Genomic DNA, 7,620 nt, shown 5'->3' with positions numbered 1-7,620 from the left:
GTCCTTTTATCTATTCTGTCTCTGCTTCTATCTTTATCTTTGTGTCTCTCTGTTTCTGTCTGTCCATTTGTCTGTCTCTCTCTGATGAAATTTGGCATATTTTATAAGACCACACAAAGACCAGGCTCCAATTTTGCTTTTGACACATACTTTGTCCAAATAACTCACCCTTCCATTGCTCCCAGAAAACACTCCAAATACAAATCACAAATAAGTCTCGTATCTCCCTCTGTGATGAGAATTCCTCATACTTATAGACCATAAGGTTTCAATATAGAGCCAGGTTCAGAGATGGAAGGTAGGAGCTGTTTAATCAACCAAGCAGCTGAGGGAATACATCCAGTCTGGCTGTCTACACAGTCCAAATATGTGGTATTTATGAATACTCTGTTTGTTTAGGAGGGCTGACAAATTGGAATAATGATAAAATATTTTGTTATTTCCAAAGGGCTACTTATCACCATGTGGCTAATATGGAAACCTTTATAATTGGTGGGAATGGGAGCTGCCTGGCAGTGACTACTGAGGGCATCTGGCCTCTCCTGGTTACATTTTCACCATTCTGGATTTCAAGGACTTCAGTTGCATAAGGGGCAGGGAGGAATTGAAATTTCACAGACAGGAAATATCTGTGTTCCCTTGGAACATCCTATAATGTTTTAAACCCAGGACAGAAATAGTGAAACAATTTTACCCCAGATATTAAGGGGTTAAAAAATAATTTCTTAGCTTCATGAAAGACTTCCATTGTAGCCAAATTGTGGCTTTTTTCTAAGAAGTCTTTGTATTTTCCCTTTCAGATAGGCCCACAGGAACCCTGTAAAGCTCTTGTAACTGAATCATTGCTCCCACCATACCATTAGCCTTGGAACAGATGTCAGAAACTAAGGACGGACTGCCTCCAGATCAGGTTGCTGCTGCCAAGTCTCGCGAGCTTTGTGTCAGTAACAGTTGATTAGGGGCTGTCCAATTCCCAAGCTAGGAGCAGCAGCTGCAAGCTGCATTTCACTGAAATAGTAAGTGATCCCGAGTCCTTACAAACTTTATCATCTTTGTGGCTGGGGAGCAGGGTAAGTCATTCTGCATGTGGCGAATAGGGCTGCAGGGAAGTGGCAAGGAAGCTATTTATCTGGGGATTAAGACCTACTGCTATATTTTGCCTTGTATGTTATTGTGATGCTGGGGAACAAGTGGGGCTGGAAGGAGTGTGGATGAACCTTTGTTATCATTCAAGGATTTCCATCTACATAAGTTTGTCTGCACTGGGGGGTGTGGTGGGAGAAATGTTCGTGCAAACTTTTTTCGTACTTGAAAAAATAATTTTTGCTTCTATATACTGTTCATCCCTTTTTATATTACACTTTGAGTGTGACAGGTTTATATTCTAAATTCATTGCTGATTACAAAGTCACTTCCAAAGTGGTGACTTTGTAAAGTTTATCAATGCTGGTCGTTGACTTGTGTTTGTATTTACTTAAAAAAAAATAAAGTTAAATAGTTACCTATTGACTTCACTTTAATATTTTGAAATTAAGCCATATTTACTCTAGTGAATCTTAAGGATTTTTGAGTCATATGACTTTTCTTCTTGGAAATGAGCAAATCTGAAGTTTGAATGAAATGGGAGAATTGGCTGAATTTACACTTAATGGATGATTGTTTCTATAACAGTGCTAAGGTTTTATTGATTCCCTTCCTTGAACAGAAATCTATGGCTTTCACTTTTGGCAATGCTAGCTATTACCTTGATAAACCCCTTTGGGTTGAGTTTGAACTCTACCTGACACATGTACAAACGATTATGAAATACAAAGATAAGTACAAGACTGTCAACGTGATTTTAGGAAACAATATTGTATTTCTGAGTGACCAATGAGGAAAGACTGTAACAAATGTCCTAAAGAGTCAAAAAGTTCTCTGAACCTGCATTATTGCCTTGGATCTTATAGCAAGAGCATTTCTGCATAGAAAGAAGTATCTTATCTATTATCGAATAAGCCACAAACAAATTCAGGAACCACTAATTTTAAAAAAAAATACTTCACTTCTTACTTTGAAATATACTTCAATACTATTGTTTATCTTTGATGAGTTGGTTAGTCACTAAAAAGCAAATGTAACAAAAGCCTTTTTATATTAGAGATATTCTTTGTCTTAAAGATTTCAAGCTTAACCTCCCTTCAGAAAAGGAACATTTATTCATACCAACGATGAACTGCTCCTAAAGTTGAGTCGGCATTTTATTTGCATATAAGAAAACTAAGGACCAGTTCTTTATTTCAGAATCAGAACAATCTCTCCCACTAACCCACCTAAGACCTGATCCAATTTGCCCAATTTGACATGCTTTAAAAAGTTTCAAAAATTCTTATTTGGGTTAAATATCATTTCCAATTCAATAAGCATTTAGTAAATGCCTACTGTATACTGTGCTGGTAATAATAACAATTTGGATCTTCATAGTGCTTTTAATTTTGCAAAACTCCCTAAAATCTTATTTGATCCTCACAGAGAAACCTTATATAATAAGTATGATTATTTCCTCCATTTGACAAGAGGAAACAGGATTAGGGAGGTCAAGTGACCTCACAGGATCATACTGAATCATATTTTAAACTCAAGTCCTCCTGATTTCAAGACCAATGCTCTAACCGCCACACCACCTAACTCTCTCTGAAGATAAGAATTTTGAGACTCAGAGAGGTTGCATAATGTGCCCACATATAGTTTCAGAGACTGAGATTTGAGCCCTTCTATGTCTGTAAGATTTCCCATTTCAGGACCAATCACACAGATAGTCAGAGATAGCAGAAAGAGCACTGATATACAAGATGAAGTTTTAGAGATTAGGTCTATATTCAAATCCTGTCTCTTATACTTCCTAAACTAGGACTTGTTTCTTCATTTACTGGATAACAGGGTAGAATTTGAAGACCTCTGAGCTTCTTTGTTTCTCTCTTCCTTTGATGGCTGTTTTCTTCTGGTTGCCTTGGATCATAATGATATTACTGCAACTGCAAAAGAGAACAGCTCCTTCTCTATTGTCCATGACTAAAAGTCCTTAGGAAGAGGCTGTGTAGGATGCTATTAAAAAAAAAAAACCCCTCCCTCCTTTTTTCTTTATACTAAGAAGCAGCTTTCTATATAGATGAAGGTGGACAGGAAAATAGATGAATAAATATTTAAATATATATATATATATATATTCATGCAAAGACATGAGCATGTATACAGTATAATACATGTATACACAAATTCGCATACATGCATGCACATGTAAGTGTATATGTAGCACAAATGTGTTTATGTGCATTGTACATATGATACTGTCCTGGCTACATTTATTAAGCACATTTTCGTGATGAATTATACAAAATTATTTCCCCCAAAATCTAAACTAGAATGCTTGATGCTTATTGCCAGATTAGATTCTGAGGAAAACTTTTAGTAAGGAGATTTTCTATTACCAGTTTCCTTTCTTGTAAATTAAGTTGCTTTTTAATATTTCCAAATTTCACAGTTTATTTTTTTAATCTCTCAAAGCCTTTGCTAGAAAGAGAATATTGTCCATTTCTCCCTGCCCCTTCCTTTCCCTTTCCTCTGCTTTCTTTCAATTTTGCTATGCCTCTTACTTCCCTCTTTTTCTTCCCTTTTTCTCATATCTGTGACAATAAAATAAACAAGCTGAATTGGCTGAGTTTATACTTGCAGCTGTACTTGCCAAGAGTCTCAGCCTCTCTCCTTCTTAGGACAGAAATGCTTCTCTTTCCAAAAGAATAGTTTATTTAAAGTGAGTATACACTGTCTAAACCCAAATCTCAATAGGGAAATGGAGCTGGCTTGGATGGTTGAATATTTTCAGATCACTTGAATTCTGAGTTGTTCATTTATTAATCATTTTAGTCAATTAAAATGGCTGTTATCTCATGTTCTTTGAATATTTTTTTTTTCCTGGATAAATTGTCCTAAGTAGCAAAGCTACCAATAATTTTTTTTTTAGAATAAGGTCTAAAATATCATAATTATTGTGTCTTTAAGATTTATTCTTCAAATAACTCCATAGCTTTTATTTGACATTGTCAGGGCAACATAAATGTTTTAATTAAAATCAAAGCCTGAAATCTAAAGTACTCTTGTATATGTATATTCGTTATATGATCATAACTTGTAGCTAACAAATTCTGCACCTGGACACGTGTGGATGTGTATTTCTGTATGTTAGCAAAGTTGGGGCATCAAAGCTCACATACAGCAAGACAGCAGTAGAAGAAAGCTGTGCAAATTATCTAAATCAGCCAGATCATGAAGAGTCTCAGAGTTTGAAGTAGCCCAGAGAAATATGGAAGCAAGACCCCACAATAGCTCTGCTTTATTGTATCTAGGATATACTGTAACCTATTTAACATGTATAGGATTGCTTGCCATCTGGGGGAGGAGGTGGAGGGAGGGAGGGGAAAAATCGGAACAGAAGAGAGTGCAAGGGATAATGTAAAAAATTACCCTGGCATAGGTTCTGTCAATAAAAAGTTATTTAATTAAAAAATAAAAATTAAAAAATAAATAAATAGATAGATAGCTCTGCTTTTACAAAGCACCATTAGACAGAAGCTCTTGTACTCAAGGGAGGGATCTTTGAGGGAAAGAAAAGATCTCTAGGATGGGATGGGGATATTGGGGTGATAAGTTAGACAGAGAAGGAATCACTTCTCATCTGATGTGGGAGGCACTCTTTAAATTTCCCTGCTTTGCAATGAAGCATCAATCCTTCTCTTCGTATTATAGTTCTGTAAATACATTTAGTACAATCACTGGGTCTTCTCTTCTCAGTGGGCAGCATGACAGAGAGTAAACTATTTGCTGAACTAGTAATGAGCAAATATATCATTGGTATTTGAATGTAGACTAAGAGCAATATTACTTATGAGGTTAAAGGTCATAGACATGTTATGTAGTCCAAAAAGGCAAAAGCTTAGTGCATGTGTATAGAAATAATTTACTGGCATATGATTCCAGATAATGTAGCACACTGAAAAAAATGGGGAGAAATTAAAAACTAGGAAAAATGAGATGCAAATCTTTGCAATTGCTTGCAGATACATTATCTCACATAATTGAATGTTAGGAAATACAGGCAGAAATGAATATAGTATTGAATATATCAGCAAGTTACATCAAAAAAATTTAAGATGTAACTTTTAAAAAGCATATGAAAATGTTGTCTTACTAGTTACGAAATAAATTGATGCTTTTGAAATGGGTTTTCCAAAGACAAAGAGCCTCAAAAAAATTCATGTATATAAGGCATCATTTAAAACAACTATCTGTGCAGTGTTGGGCAAATCACTTAATTTGTGGAGCCTTAATATTTTTCATCAAGAAAATAAAGGAATGGGACCATGGCTTCTATAGTTCTAAGCAGTATCACATATAGATTTTTATGATATAACAGAATTTAATGCTTCTCCCCACCCCCAGTACCAGCACCCCAAAAGAAAAAAAAATTGATTAGTAAAATTTATACTAGTCCATATAAATGGTTGTCTTGAGGTTATGGACCTCTATTATTCATCCCTCCCACTAGCTCTCACCCCCAGTTACCCCTTCTCCTAAATAACGGAAAAGAATCATGCTATTGAGTTAAACAGGTCTTATTTCACAAAATCATAGCAATGAAGACATTGCCTGAGGCCTTAATCTCTAACAGCTCACTGTCTCAATCAGACACAATATATGCAAAGAATGTCTGCCTGGGTGTGATGCTAGACATCCCAGTAATATTAACTGTCACCTTTTAGAGCACATATAATTTTATCAATTAAATTATTAAATGATCATTTTGTCCAAGGATGAGTATCTGAAGAGGAGGAGGGAAATATATATAGAATATATATTCCATAAAAATATAGTTGAACTACAAATTTTAAGTATATTAAAAATAAAATGAAACTAGTGTACCTTATTATATATATATATATATATATATACATAAGCACACACCATTTTTACTTTTTATGGTGAGGAGGAGGGACGTAGAATGTCCCTAGATTTCTAAATCTAGGCCCAGTCACTTGATACATATTTCTAGAACTGAAATTTTAATTAAAAAAAAAGTTTTCATCAGTTTATTTTGTAGTAAATTAGGTTACTGTTTACATTGCTGATATTTGTCAGTAATTATTACTGTTGGAATTATTACTATTAGAATAAGTCAGGAATTATTACTAAATTGGAATTTATTTAATTTCCTTAAGTATTAGTGAGAAAGAAATGGCTTTTTTTCCCCTATTCTTCAGTCCTAATCTATTTTGGTGTGATAATTTTTATTTGTTCTCTTAATCCAAAGCAGGTCCCCTTTATTTTAACTTTTAGAACGTAAACTGGGGAATTTAAGTGATTTGATCTTGGCCATATAGTTATTGTGTTCTAAATTCAGTCTTGAACCCAAGATTTCCTCACTGAAATTCTGGAACTTTATCTACTTTATCATGTTAGATCTCTCTAAGATATTTATACAATTTATAAATGGCTAATTTTGTTGCTCTTCCCCTTGAGAATCGAAGGGAATATGATTTAAAGTATGTGTATTGAAGCAGATGATATTTGCTTTTGTCTTATTTGTAACTTTTACAGTTGAGGTTTTATAGCCTCAATTGTTATTATTAATTTTTTTTTGGAGTGAATAATCAAACTTTTCTAAACATTTTTAGCAAAGACTTTTCCTCCATTTATAAATGCTCTATTGATCTTTTGGTGTCTGATTCTTTGTGATATCTTTTTGGAGTTTTCTTGGCAAGGGTATTGGGGTGGTTTGCCATTTTTTTTCTCTAGCTCATTTTAGAGTTAAGAACCCAAGGCAAACAAGGCAAATTTGCTCAGTCACCAAGCTAGGAAGTGTCTGAGGCCAGATTTAAATTCAGGAAGATGAGTCCTCTTGATTCTAAGGCAAGTGCTCCATCCACTGAACCATCTAGCTTCCCCTTTGATCTTTATACAAAAGACCAATTCATCAGGACATTCTGACTTTCAAATGATCCTTGAAAATAACTTCTGATTGAATTATGTTTCTAGCCTTCATATGTTTGTGTGAAAATTGGGAACAAGAAAATTGGGAACCATGGAAAAAGTATCTTTGTGCCTCCATGGAATTCAACTAACCCCTACAAAACTCCCCTCTTTGGGCCCTGGTACTGGAAAAAATCCACAGATGTACTTCTTTTGTATTGCTTTTCCATAAAAATCCCAATGCTATTTAGATTATTAATCTATCTCAATTATTTATTTCTTTATGAATCTTAAAATGTTATAAGGTACTATTTAAATGACAGGTTCATCCTTCTCCTCCTTGCCCTCTTCGTCCTAGTCTTCCAACTCTTCATCATCATTTCGTAATGTTGTCTTTTTCTGGTCCTATACAGTTAGCTATAGCATAGTCCAAGTTTCAAAAAGGAAAAAAGTTTATTCCATTGCATTCCCAGAATCCCCTTTGCTAAATTCCCAACCTATTTCCCTCAGGATTTATACATTATTTTGGGTAGGGATATTTCCAGAAAAGGGTAGAGGGAATAAAAGGCCTCTCCTTTCTTCAATAACCTGTCAATTTAAAACACATGCACATACACA

General features: G+C 34.6%; 1 protein-coding gene across 1 annotated transcript in view; it reads left to right on the top strand.

The window, feature by feature from the left end:
- Positions 1-965: 965 nt before the first annotated feature.
- Positions 966-7,620, top strand: part of BCHE (butyrylcholinesterase) — a 90,629-nt gene continuing 83,974 nt past the window's right edge. Inside the window, exon 1 of the mRNA XM_051983123.1 lies at positions 966-1,070. The gene's annotated coding sequence lies outside the window, so the exon portion shown is untranslated. The remainder of the gene's footprint in view (positions 1,071-7,620) is intronic.

This window comes from Antechinus flavipes, chromosome 3 (genome assembly GCF_016432865.1).
Source record: "Antechinus flavipes isolate AdamAnt ecotype Samford, QLD, Australia chromosome 3, AdamAnt_v2, whole genome shotgun sequence".
In the NCBI taxonomy this organism is placed as follows: Eukaryota; Metazoa; Chordata; class Mammalia; order Dasyuromorphia; family Dasyuridae; genus Antechinus; species Antechinus flavipes.
The sequence above is the reverse complement of the archived record's forward strand: the minus strand, read 5'-3'. Positions and strand labels throughout refer to the sequence as shown.